General features: G+C 42.2%; 1 protein-coding gene across 2 annotated transcripts in view; it reads left to right on the top strand.

Moving 5' to 3' along the window:
• Positions 1-9769: 9769 nt before the first annotated feature.
• Positions 9770-14312, top strand: part of MYO6 (myosin VI) — a 164148-nt gene continuing 159605 nt past the window's right edge. The window contains exon 1 of one of the 2 annotated variants that reach the window (XM_023219277.1): positions 9770-10011. The gene's annotated coding sequence lies outside the window, so the exon portion shown is untranslated. The remainder of the gene's footprint in view (positions 10012-14312) is intronic. The other variant, XM_031935621.1, reaches the window with a different exon arrangement.

Genomic DNA, 14312 nt, shown 5'->3' with positions numbered 1-14312 from the left:
CCAGGCTGGTCTCAAACTCCTACTCACAAGTGATCCTCCTGCCTCGGTTTTACATTTAGAAAGCTACTTTTTTCTTGTTCAAACACATATACAAAATGTTCTAGCATTTGATTACATATGAACATATTCTTTTAAATGATTTATTATTGTGTACATTATCTATACGTGGGCATTGATAATATGCTATTTGTAGACCTCTTGGTAGTTTGCAAAATGCTTTTATTTTTGCATTATGTTATTTAATCATTTAATCATTACCCTATGGAGGAGGTATTATCATATTTTATAGATGAGTAAACTGAATCTCAGAGAGATTATATGATTTAAACAGGTCACAGTCCTCTGGAGACAGGCCTGGGTGCAGGTTCCTCACCTCGGTGGCTCACCTGGTGTCAAGTGCGTCATTCCTTCTCACACTGTTCACTGAGTAATAGAATAAATTCTAATCTAATTCTGCTCCTTTAGAATGGCTTTGTATTAGTCCATTCACTCTGCTAAAAAAGACATACCTGAGACTAGGCAATTTACAAAAGAAGAGGTTTAATTGGACTTACAGTTTCACATGGCTGGGGAAGTCTCACAATCATGGCAGAGGGCAAGGAGGAGCAAGTCACCTCCTACATGAATGGCAGCAGGCAAAGAGAGAGCTTGTGCAGGGTGACTCCCATTTTTCCAAACCGTCAGATCTTATCAGACTTATTCACTGTCATGAGACCAGCAGGGGAAAGACCTGCCTCCCTGATTCAGTTGTGTCCCACCTGGTCCCTCCTGCAACACGTGGAAATTCAAGATGAGATTTGGGTGGGGAAACAGCCAAACCATATCAGGCCTTCACTTATTTGCTTTCTTTTCATTTCTACAACCTATTTAGGTTAAATTTGGCTCAGTTTGAAAATCATGATCAACTCTCCTCTTTTCATCAAATTACCACACTTGAGCTTAAGGTCATAAGATAGGACAAAGTAGATGAAATACTATTATTAAAATATTTGACATTTCAATTAAGATATTTGAGGTGATAATCTTTGGTTATATGTGCTATTGTTTTCAGTTTACTGTGAATTATAATGCTGCTGGAACAGTCCAAACTAGCTGGGAGTTTAAATTTATTTTTTAATTTTTTATTTTTTATAGAGATAGGGTCTTTCTATGTTGCCCAGACTGGTCTCAAACTGGGCAACATAGAGTCCCTAAGTGCTGGGATTACAGGCATGAGCCACCCACCTGGCCCAGCTAGGAATTAAAATTAGGGAAATTATAGTGAAATCTCCAGAAGCTGGAATGTTAAGAGATGTGTGGTAATTTGGTTAAGAAAGGTTTAAAAATTATCTATTGATAAAACACATTTCTGCTTTAATTTTAGTCCTTTATATTGAAAGTCTTTCTAAAATACGTTAGTCTACTTTCTTTCTTTCTTTTTTTTTTTTTTTTTTTTAGATGGAGTTTCGCTCTTGTTGCTCAGGTTGGAGTGAAATGGCGCAATCTCAGCTCACTGCAACCTCCGCCTCCCAGGTTCAAACAATTCTCCTGCCTCAGCCTTCCGAGTAGCTGGGATTACAGGCACCCACCATCAAGGCTGGCTAATTTTTGTATTTTTAGTAGAGATAGGGTTTCACCACGTTGGCCAGGCTGGTCTTAAACTCCTGACTTCAAGTGATCCACCCGCCTCAGCCTCCCAAAGTGCTGGGATTGCAGGCATGAGCCACCGCGCCCAGACAGCCTACTTTCTTTCTAGAGCAAATTCGGGAGGATAAACATTATTCAGTCTTTTTAAAGAAATGATTTAGGGGATAGGCACAGTGGCTCATGCCAGTAATCTCAGTACTTTGGGAGGCCGAGGTGGGTGGATCACTTGAGGCCAGGAGTTCGAGACCAGCCTGGCCAACATGGTAACACCCCATCTCTACTAAGAAATACAAAAATTATCCAGGCGTGATGGCATGTACCTGTAATCCCAGCTACTCAGGAGGTTGAGGTGGAATAGCTTGAACCCAGGAGTTAGAGGTTACAGTGAGCTAAGATTGCAACACTGCACTCCAGCTTGGGTGACAGCTCCAGACTCCATTTCAAAAAAAAAATATGATTTTCACAATTATTACATTAAACATTAGGTTTTTTTCATGATAAAGTATGGTAGATGCAGATGTTGATGGTGTATGAGTATGAGTTAAGATATAGTCTAGGGAACCTGCTTAATTCCCTGCACATTCCAGATGATAAACATTAGTGCAGGTTTGTTAATAACTGAGAAAAAAACCAAAACTGTTAGAAGCTACCGAATTGTAGATATCTCATTTATTTATTAAATAAACACATAAGCACCTACTCATTACTCTTATGTAAAATGGAGCTAACAATATAACTTCTCCAAATCTATTGGAGTTGTTGGTTGAAGGCAACAGAAATGAACTCTGATTAACGTATCCAGAAAGTGAATATATTGAAAGAATATAATGTAGCCCACAGAATCTCTGGGAACAGTGGAGAACCAGGTTTGTAAAAGGTACAGGGCCATCCTTTAGGATGTCACTATTGGCACTATTGCAGACCCTGGCTTCTACAACCACGCACACCATTGTGAATTACCACTCTCCATCACGGCATCTTTGCATCTCTTTGTCCAAATTCCAGGTTTCAGGTGAGAGCATCCAGTTGGCTTAGCCTATGTTCCATGTCATGCCTATACCCTAGCTGCCAGGTTGCGAAGTGAAGGACTTTGGCCTGCACCAGTTTCCAATGTGTGAGGTGGGCTTTGCCTCCACTAAGACTCAGAATGAAGGATTCTCCACAAATAAGATGGCAGTACAGAAGTGAGGTAGGCAAAAAGCAAATACTTACCACATTACCACATAGGGCTATGAAAATTTAATGACACGATTTGAGTAAAGTGCTTAGCACAGTTCTGGCACATACTATGCATTCAATAAATTTTAGCATTGTTATTTTTATTAATTTAATGAGGCAGGCAATGTACGAATCCAACTAATGTGCTAAGAAAATAATAGGAAAGGCTGAGCACCGTGGCTTACGCTTGTAGCCCCAACATTTTGGGAGGCCAAGGTAGGCAGATCGCTCAAGCCCAAGAGTTTGAGACCAGCCTGGGCAACATGATGAAACTCTAGTCTCTACAAAAGACGCATAAATTAGCCAGGCATGGCAGCACAAGCCTGTAGTCTCAGCTACTCAGGAGGCTGAGGTAGGGATATCACCTGAGCCCAGAAGTTGAAGCTGCAGTGAGCTGAGTGCTACTGCACTACAGCCTGTGTGACACAGTGAGATGTCTCAAAAAAAAAAAAAAAAAAAAAAAAAAGAAAATAATAGACCATTTAAAAAAATTATTATTATTATTTTTTGAGACAGATTTCACTCTTGTCTCCCAGGCTGGAGTGCAGTGGTGCTATCTCGGCTCACTGCAACCTCCTCCTCCCGGGTTCAAGCTATTCTCCTGCCTCAGCCTCCCAAGTAGCTGGGATTACAGGCACCCACCACCAGGCCCGACTAATTTTTTGTATTTTTAGTAGAGATGGGGTTTCGCCATGCTGGGCAGGCTGGTCTCGAACTTCTGACCTCAGGTGATCCACCCGCCTCAGCCTCCAAAAGTGCTGGGATTACAAGTGTGAGCCACTGCGCCCGGCCTTTTTTTAAATTTAAAAGCTCAGTATTTTGGAGAGTTATTAAAGAGAAAAACAGATATAAAAATGTAATTATAAAACCACATGGCTGGGCACAGTGGCTGATGCCTGTAATCCCAGCACTTTGGGAAGCTGATGTAGGAGTATCACTTGAGCCCAGGAGTTCAAGACCAGCCAGGGCAACATAGTGAGACCTCACGTCTACAAAAAGTAAAATTAGCCAGGTATGGTGGCGTGTGCCTGTAGTCCCAGTGACTGGGGAAGGTGGGGGTGAAGCAGGAGGGCACTTGAGCCCAGAAGGTCGAGGCAGCACTGAGGCATGATGGCACCACTGCACTCCAGCCGGGGTAACAGAGCAAGACTCTTTTCTTTTCTTTTCTTTCTTTTCTTTTCTTTTCTTTCCTTTCCTTCCCTCCCTCCCTCCTTCCCTCCCTCTCTCCCTCCCTTCCTTCCTCCCTTTCTTTCTTCCTTTCCTTCCTTCCTCTTTTTCTTTTCTTTCTTTCTTTCCTCTCTTTCTCTTTCTTTTCTTTCTCTCTGTTTCTTTCTCTTTCCTTTCTCTCTTTCTCTTTCTTTTCTTTCTCTCTCTCTTTCTTTCTCTTTCTTTTTCTTTCAAGAGAGGGGATCAGATATTGAGGATGAGGGGGTTCTTGCTAAAATGACTTGGCAAGGTTCTTGATAAAACTGGATTTCATAAGGAAGGGCACAGATGGACCTAGGAGAAGGTTCACAAGCCTAACTAAAGTTTGGTCAAGCAAATATTCTTAGCCAAAGGCATCAAAACTTGGTAAAGGGGGTGACATAATCAGATTTTTGGGACAGGGGTAACTCTCTAGGAGTGGTAGAGAGACTGAACTAGAAGGAGCAGAGGTAATGTCAAGAGTTTGGATAAAATAAGGTGATGGTCTGTACTAAGGGATGATGAGAATTAGGGCCTCAACTTGGAAATGCCTTATGATATAGAATGAACTGGATTTGGTGACTCCAAAACTATAGTTGAGGAAGGGAAAGAGTCCTGGGTGACTTAAAACCCAGAAACCAGTGTCTGGTAATACTATACATAGTCATAATAGGTCTGTGGCAAGGGGATTATCCGAGGCAGTGAGGAAGAAAAATATTAGACCTGTGGGTGTTCAGCTTGCCTCACTTAAAAATCGGTGACATATGGCCATTTCCGGGTCCCTGTGTTGTGTCTTGGGAGTCTGGAGCGATGAAGACCTCTGTGCTCTTAGTCAGGTCCTTCCTCTTTTCTTTATTGTTTTGGAATTCTTCTGGACTCAATCCAGCAATAATTTCAATGGTTGGTTTATTGAATAGTTTCAATAGTTTCTGATGATTGGTTGTTAGGATGAAAATAAGGCCCTTTGATAACAATGCAGACATTACAATTGGGGACATACACCTGGGAAATAACTGTCCTGTCATTTAACTGACTGTTGTCATTTAACTTTGAGTTTTCTTATCTTGTCACTTCTTGTGAGATCAAGAAAATTATGTTCCAAAGAAACGATGCTGCCACATTCTTGGAGATCAGTTACACACCAATGTTGGATACTACCTACGAATTTCCAGTGGTTTGCTTTGCGAAGAGGCTTACATTTCCATCTGTGATGCATTTTGCAATGAGTGGGTTTGATGCCAATGCACTGAAAGACATCCCTCAGAAACAAAAGGACAAGAGTCATCAGCTCCACAAGAGTCATCAGCTCCCACACAAAGTAAAAAATGTGAACCTAATTTTAGCAGTGTTAATAAGGAGCAATTATCCATGAATCACTGCATCAATAATGCCTGTGTTATAACGTCCTCTCCTCCTTAAGGCACAGGAGCAAGTGGTACATACTTGTCTGCGAACCAGTTTCATTAATACTGTTGTATCTGAGCAAAAATGAGTAGCAATATCTGTTACCAGTTTCATTACCTTTTGGAGTTTTGGATAACATATCTATACTGTGAGGTTTATATATTTTAATGAGTTAATTTTCAGTGAAATTGTAATTCTAACTTTGCATGTGAAATCAAGTTCATACATAATAAAGCTTCCCTATAATAAAAAAGAGTTGGTGACATAGATGCAGTTGAAGCTATTAAAGCGGATGTCAGCCAGGGAAGGTGTACAGCCCCTCACATACCTATGATATCTACTCCCACAAAAAAAGAGAAATGAAACCACAAAATTTTGCATATGATTTCAGGGGGATTTGTGGAGTTCCTATCTATGATAAAGGATCCATGGGTCTCAGTTAGAAATTTCTGGGATGGCACAAGAAGATCCGGGGTCTTACAAATATTTAACGAGTGACAGCAAAGCTGAAAACCTTAGTTATGTGCTGCATAGTGACAGCTGATTAATAACAGATTGCATATACACTGGTCCCATAGATTATAATATCATATTTTTATGGTTTTTCTATGTTTAGATATGCAAATACTTTCCATCCTGTTACAGTTTTCTACAGTATTCACTAAAGTAATAAGCAGTACAGGTTTTTAGTCCAGGAGCAATAGGCTATACTATATAGCCCAGAGAGTAGGTTATACTATCTAGGTTTCTGTAAGTCCATTCTATGATGTTCACACAAAGACAAAATCATCCAATGATGAATTTCTCAGAATGTATCCCCATGATTATGTGATGCATGACTGTAGAGATATGGAATAACTTGTTAAGTTTTTGCGACAAATAAGATGAGTTATATCCATCATGCTTAACGACAGCACATGCAATTTTTCTTTTTTGAGACAGGGTCTCTGTTACCCAGGCTGGAGTACAGTGGTGCAATCATGGTTCCCTGCAGTCTCAACCCCCCAAGCCAGGCTCAAAGGATCCTCCCACCTCAGCCTCCTGGGTAGCTAGGAATACAAGCCCACCTAATTTTCTGTATTTTTTTTTTTTTTTGTAGAGATGGGGTTTCACCATGCTCAAACTCTGGGCTCAAGCGATCTGCCCACCTTGGCCTCCCAAAGTGCTGGGATTACAGGCATAAGCGACAGAGCCCTGCCAGTGCATGCAGTTTCTTACAAGTGTCAACTCTCTTGCCAGTTGTTCATCCATCTGTCCCATGTATTCAATAGTAATACTAATGGTAGGCACTGCTTAATGAGTGACTACCATGTGAAAGCCACTCTGCCTGGCATTAGGGATGCAAAGATTAAGTCCCTCACTATGACCTTAAGGAGTTTTACAGTCCAGTTGGAGGATACTTATAAGTAAACTTAAGTAGCAATAGTGAAATATGTGTTTGAAGAGGTATGTGCAATGGCTGTTAAGTGAGAAATGGGAAAGAGCACCAAAAAGCACCTAGGATTTGCACCAAGGGGTTTAGGGAAAACTTCTTGGAGGGAACAAATAGGCTTTGTTCTGAAGGATTAATTGGATTTAGCTTGGCAATGCTCCAATGTAATAAATAGCATAGCCGTCTGTTCTGGGACACATAAGTACTTCAGAATGGCCTGAATATAAAGGACAAGAAATAGAGAAAGGCAGTGGGTAGAAATGAGACTGGAGAGGTAATGAGACTAGAAATGAGACTACGATACTGGATGCGAGGTCATTCCAAAGACAGGCAGGTAACACTGTGTGAGGAAGCCTGGTTTAAGACAGACAGCTGTGTGAGTTTTGGACCACAATCAATTGGGGACCTCATAACTAATGAAAACGCATTCACATTCAATTAGAAGAAAAAAACATGGTCAGGCACAGTGGCTCACACCTGTAATCACAGTGCTTTGGGAGGCCAAGGCAGGAGGATCGCTTGGGTCCAGGAGTTCAAAATCAGCCTAGGCAACACAGAAGACCCCTGTCTCTATAAAAAAATAAAAAATACAAACACTGCCTGGCATGGTGGCATGTGCCTATAATCCTAGCTATTCAGGTGGCTGAGGTGGGAAGATTCATTGAGCCCAGGAGGTTGAGGTTATAGTGAACTATGATTGCACCACTGCACCCCAGACTGGGCGATAGAGCAAGGCCCTGTCTCAAAAAGAAAAGCTGGGGGCGTGGTGGTTCACATCTGTAATCCCAGCACTTTGGGAGGCCAAGGCAGGCAGATCACTTGAGGTCAAGAGTTCGAGACCAGCCTGGCCAACATGGCAAAAACCTGTCACTATTGAAAACATAAAAATTAGCTGGGTGTGGTAGTGCCCACCCATAGTCACAGTTACTTGGGAGGCTGAGGCAGGAGAATCGCTTGAACCCCGGAGGCAGAGGTTGCAGTGAGCCAAGATCACAACTGTGCACTCCACCCTGGGAGACAGAGGGAGACTCTTTCTAAAAGAAAAAAAAAAAAAAGAAAAGAAAGAAAAAGAAGAGGAAAAAAGGAAATCCCCATTATGTTAGGCAAACAAAAACAGCCAGTTGTGACTGGTGGCTAAATCAAGAAGGATCTTACAAGACATCTTAAGTGGTTTGGACTTTACATCAAGAGTCAGAGAGTGCCATTACAGAAATTTAAATAGTGGAGTACATAAAAGACAAACTAATGACATTGTAAAGACTGGATTAGAAGGGGATAAAACTGTGGCCTGGGAAACTGGTTAGGTGACTAAGGCAGTACGCAATACTTGAAATGATAGTGGCCTGAAACAAGATAATGGTGATGGCTACAAAGAGGAATTTGATACATTGGAGAGATATTATAGAGCCAGAAGCAAAGGCACTCAGTAATGGGTTGGAAGTGTGGGGCAAAGGAGAGAAAAAAAATCACGGAAGTCATTAGCTACAAAAAATCTTTAAAATGTATTGATTTCTCTAGGAGTGGTGGCTCACACTTGTAATTGTAATCCCAGCACTTTGGGAGGCCAAGGTGGGAGAATCACTTGAGGCCAAGGTTCAAGACCAGCCTAGGCAACATAGCAAGCCCCTGTGTTTACCAACACCACCACAAAAAATTTAAGAAAATTAAAAAAAGTATTGACTTCTATTGGTTTGCCAAATGAAGTTTAGTATTAAATCCAAAATTGAGTCACAACAGTGAACTGAGGCAGCCATCTTCATCTTCTCCCTCTTTTTTTCAGTTTGTTTTGAAATTTAGTTTATATACTTAAGACTTACCTTCTGGCAATTTGGAATTAAATTTCTGAGATTGCTGTAAATTATTTCCGTTCTTTGTTTCTCTTCCTCTTTCTTACTTCCCTATTTTTAATATTTTATTGTTTTAGTTGAATGCTAAAACATCTTATCAGAACTTAGTTTTTAAATTTCTCCACCCAGAGAGCCGTGGAGCCTTTAAGTATCAGAAATTTGTCTCCTTGCAGAATCTTCTAGATATCCAGAAGTTTCCAAGTCGCTACATATAAATGTTGGAGAAAAACGTGTAATTCTCCTGTGTAAGTAGGCTCTTTTTTTTCAGCGGATACATTTAGCATTATAGTCAATTGTCATTTCCTTGCCTTAAAAGCTGTTTTCATCGTAAAGGTGATGTTTTTTCACCACATAATTCAAATTTGCATAGGTACTTCATATTTTAAAAGGTGACTAACAGATATGTCACTTAATAAAACAGTAACATTTAAACGACTGAGAAGGTAGGGGCTCTAAAAAGTGAATGCGGCGGCGAGGGTGGGAGGGGGAAGAGGCAAACAGGTGCGAAATTCCCATCCCAAACCCCCTCCTACAAAGACAGAATGGCAACTTAGTTGTGCAGGAAGGTTCCTCCTTAGGAAGGGCAGCCCGGCCCGATCCGGAGCCGAGTGAACAGTGGTTCTTGCCGCAACAGCCACGCAGCCTCGCTGCCGCCCAAGCGCGGACACCTGGTTCCTGCGTTCCCCTGGTTCCTGGGTCCCCCACGCGGAGCTCCGGACTCCTCGCCCCCTCCCCGAACAACTTTCTCCCTGCTTGAACTGATTCTCGCTGTTGGCAGACCGCACAGCATCCAGCCGGAGAGGACCTGCTTTGCCGGGTTTGGTAACAACTACCGCGGCAAATGAGCCGTTTCGCTCTGGGAAGAACAACAACTCCAGGCTTGTCCAGGGCCAGTCCCTCCCTGCGCCGCAGGGCGCCTACCCCGCCCAGGAGGCACTGCGCCGCGGGCGGGGCGACCCCGGGGGTCGCGCGCCCTCTGCCGGAGCGCGCCCCCTCCCAGAGCGCGCGCCCGGCGGCCTGCCGCGGCCCCGGCGCCCCCGCCCCCTCGGGCGCTCCGTAGCCGTGACGTGCACGCCGCAGTGCCCGGGACTCGGCGGGGCGCCGGCCGGCGGGCGGAGACCGACTCGGGATCTGTCCGAGCAGGAAGCCAGCCGCAGCCCGGCTACTGTCGCCGCCCCGTCCTGGTGCCCGTCCGCGTCGTCGCCCTCTTCACTGGCCCTCATAACTTCTCACCGCGCCCTCCAGCTTCACCCGCACAGGTAGCCCTGCCGCCGCGCACCTGCCTTCGCGCCCGCACCGGTGAGTGTCCCGGAGCCCCCGCTGCGGGACGTGGGCGCCGGGGTCTAGCGGTCCCCGGCCCGGCCTTGCTCCCGGGCCTCCTCGAGCAGCTCTGGGGCCGACGCTTCTGTTCACTGCTCGAGGACGCGGGTGGGAGAAGCAGGTGATGGGTGGGCCCTGGGCAGCGGTGGGGCCAGGGTGGTTCTCGTTTCCACCGAAAGACAGTCTCCTTTCATGGGTTCTCATCACCAAGGTCCCTTTGTGTTTCTTCCCTGGCTCCCAGGTAGAAGCAGAGCACTCAGGTACCTAACTCGGACTTGGACCCTCCGTGATAGTTTTATTTTCTCTTTTGTAAACACGCTTAAAATTCAGTGCAGGGAGAGCGTAATTTGTTCTGAGATGTGAAGATCAAATGATACCATTAATAGTCTAATCATGTAGGAGACCAGATTGAAACTTTCTAAAGCCTTATTCTTAGTCTCTAGGTGGTCCAGTACCTTGAGTATGTTAATTTACGGATATGCTACTGAACAAGAACTTTTTTTGTTAATTTCCAAAAACTCCCGAAAACGATTAAAATGCGCAAACTCTGGGATTTTAAGTAGAACATAATTTGATGGGGTTATTACTAGAACATTCATGTTTAAAAGTATTTCCGCACAGTTTAAAAAATTCATTACATCTTTTTTTTTTTTTTTTTTTTTTTTTGAGACGGAGCCTCACTCTGTCGCCTAGGCTGGAGTGCAGTGGCGCGATCTCCGCTCACTGCAACCTCCACCTCGCGAGTTCAAGCAATTCTCTGCCACAGCCTCCCGAGTAACTGGGATTACAAGCGCCCACCACCACGCCCGGCTAATTTTTTTGTATTTTTAGTAGAGACGGGTTTTCATTGTCTTGGCCAGGCAGGTCTTGAAATCCTGACCTCATGATCCACCCGCCTCGGCCTTCCAAAGTGCTGGGATTACAGGCGTGAGCCACTGTGCCTGCCCAAAAATTCATTACATCTTATCTGGCATAAAGTGATGTGGTGGAGGGATGCTTAAATCCTGATTTACAAGTATTAGTGAGAAATGAGGAGCACTGCCCTAACTTAATAGACTGTAGGGGCTAAGCAAGAGTCTTTTTTTTTTAATGCTCTGGTGGTATAGAGGCAGTCTAAATAAAGTCAGAATTTGAGAGTTTTAAAAATTAATTTTTTTTTTGAGGCAGAGTCTCGCTCTGTCAGCTCACTGCAACCTCCACCTCCCGGGTTCAAGCGATTGTCCTGCCCCAGCTTCCCGAGTGGCTGGGACTGCAGGATCACGCCACTGCTCAGCTAATTTTTGTATTTTTAGTAGAGACGGGGTTTCGCCGTGTTGGCCAGACTGGTCTCGAACTCCTGACCTCAGGTGATCCACTCGCCTCGGCCTCCCAAAATGCTGGGATTACAGGTGTGAACCCCCGCGCCTGGATTAAAAATTAACACCCTTAAGGTTTAGCTGAAACTTATCTTCACACCATAAAACGTGAATCTTGAACTTGGACTGGTAGTGGTCATGGTACAAAGGTTGGCGGCAAAACAGCATTTCTGTACAAATTAACTGAATTTCCTAGATGTCTTGACTTGTGGTTTTCAAACTGGAGAATGTTTAGTGAAAAAATTACCTTTGTGCCTTTTGCCCTTAATTGTAGAAACCGCCACAAATGTTTCAAAGTGGGCTATAGCCAGAGCTTGAAACCATGCCGCCGTTCAAAATAGCTCACTGACTTTTATCTATACAGCTCATTTTGAATATTTTACGTTACTCAGGAATTGCATCCACATTCGTAAACAGAAGTCATTTTAATCTTATGTACATTTACCCACTACTTTTGTATTTTTTTTTGTATGACATACTGTTTATCATTCTCTCATCTTTGTAAGTTACGATTTTCTTTTCAGAAACCCTTGTAAATGTCAGTAACAGAAGTATGAATGACATTTAAGGAAAGATCATGATTAAAAACTAATATATAAAACTATGTATGGTATACATGTATATTCTTGGTTAGTGCCCAGAAACATGAGCAAGAAAAATGTAATGAACAATTACAATATTTAACATAAATTAATGCAATTAAATATTGTATTAAAAACAAAAGATCATAAATCATAACCAGTAGGGATTATCTGAAATGGATTTTTTTCCCTGTTTATGTTTACATGGTCAAATTTTAAAATAACAGTGGCCAGGAAATCTGAGAGAGGCTGAAGGCTCTGTTCTCATCCTGTTGTGACTTTGCCTGGAGTCTGTGGTGTATCATGTAGCCCATTGTTTAGACAACCGGGCTGTATCTGGGTTCCAAAATGTAGCTTTCTTTAGAAAGTTTTAAAGACTTTGACCATGTGAGGCTTGAATAGATACAAACATCCAAACATTTGAAAAAAACTAACCCATTTTAACTTTCTGTTGATAGTTGAGGCTCCATTTTTGACATGTAAAATACCAGTTTTAAGAAGAGTTTACTAACCTCTGTGTAGTTTTCATTTTTATATATTAAAATATCTAAAAATAAAATATTTAAAAGTCTTATAACTTAAATACATCTCAGAGTTTATTTATTCATTTTTTTTTCCCTCTGAGTTGGAGTGTTGCCCTGTCACCCAGGCTGTGCAGTGGCACGATTGTGGGTCTCTGTAACCTCAGGCTCCTGGGTTCAACTGATTCTCCTGCCTCAGCCTCCTGAGTAGCTGAGATTACAGGCGCCCGTCACCACACCTGGTCAATTTTTGTATTATTAGTAGAGATGAGTAGAGATGGGGTTTCACCATGTTGGCCAGGTTGGTCTCAAACTCCTGAGCTCAAGTTATTTTCCTGCCTTGGCCTCCCAAAGTGCTGGGATTGCAGTCTCATAGAGTTTAATTATGATCCCCGTAATGAGATATTTCATGGTAATTTGTGAACCGGCCCTTTATATCAGATTGTTGCACATTTATTAGGCATCTACCATAACTGGACAGATCACAGATTGAGGGGCTTGATCTACAAAATAATTTTCTAGGCTCATGGTCTTGTCCTTACACAGATGAGGAAGTCTAGGCTCAAATAATTAAATGCTTGCTCCAGAAGGGCAAAGTCTGGATTCACACCTGAGTCATTTTGCCACGAAGCCCGTGTTTTTTCCACCAGAACAGTTTACCTTAGTTTCAGTTCACTTGGTGGACTGTTTAAACCGGCAAAACTGGTATTATGTCAAAGAATGTAATTCAAGGTTTGACAAAAGCATCCAGGAGTAGATATGGTAGGCCATGAATGTAGTTCTGGAAGTAATTTAGAATCCTCTTTTTGTGTCTTCATTCTCAAGTTGACAGCCTTGAACAGTGATGCTGCTGCCTTCTCATTTTTCGTCTAGTTCTAGAACATTATATGTATTGTGCACATTTAACTTTGATAGGTTTATAAGAACTAGAATTAGATTGTAATGTTCCTGGTTGGGATAGAACTGTAAAATTTTCCCCTAATGAAAAAGAGATTATTGCCCATAAATGCAGTAGCTATCCTTTAAATATTATGTAATTAATTCTCTAATCTTGAGAGGGGGACTTGTTTTTAGATTATGATTAAATTGTCACTTAGAAACTATTAGGACAAATCTTTTCTATGGTCTGTGGAATATCCCTTGAGCTGCAATAGACATAAATGACAAAAATGAGCATGTAAAGTCCATTTTTTTGTAGCAAACTAGGAATCATGCATTTCAGCAGTAGGATGTAGTTGGGTAAATGAGCAGAAGCAAGGTAGGAAGGCTCAGTTGGGTGGCTACCATTACGAGTTTTTTCATTATTAGCCTTGAACTATTAGGAATTTTTCATCTCAAGGATATTCATATTCAAGTATAAATACGAAACCACCACCTAATATAAATTAGTAATATTACTAATATAAATTGGTAATAGATGATCTGTGACATCCACATCAAGAACTAGAGTTAAATAAGCTTAAGTTCTCTTTTGGAGGCATTATATATAGATGTGTGTATATATAATCTATATATTTATTAGGCATCTGCCATAATTGGACAGATCACAGATCGAGGGGCTTGATCTACAAAATAATTTTCTGGGCTAATGGTCTTGTCCTCAAAGACCGAAAAGATGGATGAACGTCTTTTTCAACAAATATTTACTGAGGGCCCACTGTGTTTTAGATATGTCAAGTGTGAAATGATTCCTCCCTGTCCTGGCATATCTTTGGATTCAGGAAATGGCGTGCGTGTGTGCGTGTGTGTGTGTGTGTGTGTGTGTATATATATATATTTTTTTTTTTTTTTTTTTTTTTTTGGAGACAGAGTCTCATTTCATC

This window comes from Piliocolobus tephrosceles, chromosome 5 (genome assembly GCF_002776525.5).
Source record: "Piliocolobus tephrosceles isolate RC106 chromosome 5, ASM277652v3, whole genome shotgun sequence".
Taxonomy (NCBI): domain Eukaryota; kingdom Metazoa; phylum Chordata; class Mammalia; order Primates; family Cercopithecidae; genus Piliocolobus; species Piliocolobus tephrosceles.
Note: the sequence above shows the minus strand (reverse complement) of the source record. Positions and strands in the feature narration are given on the sequence as shown.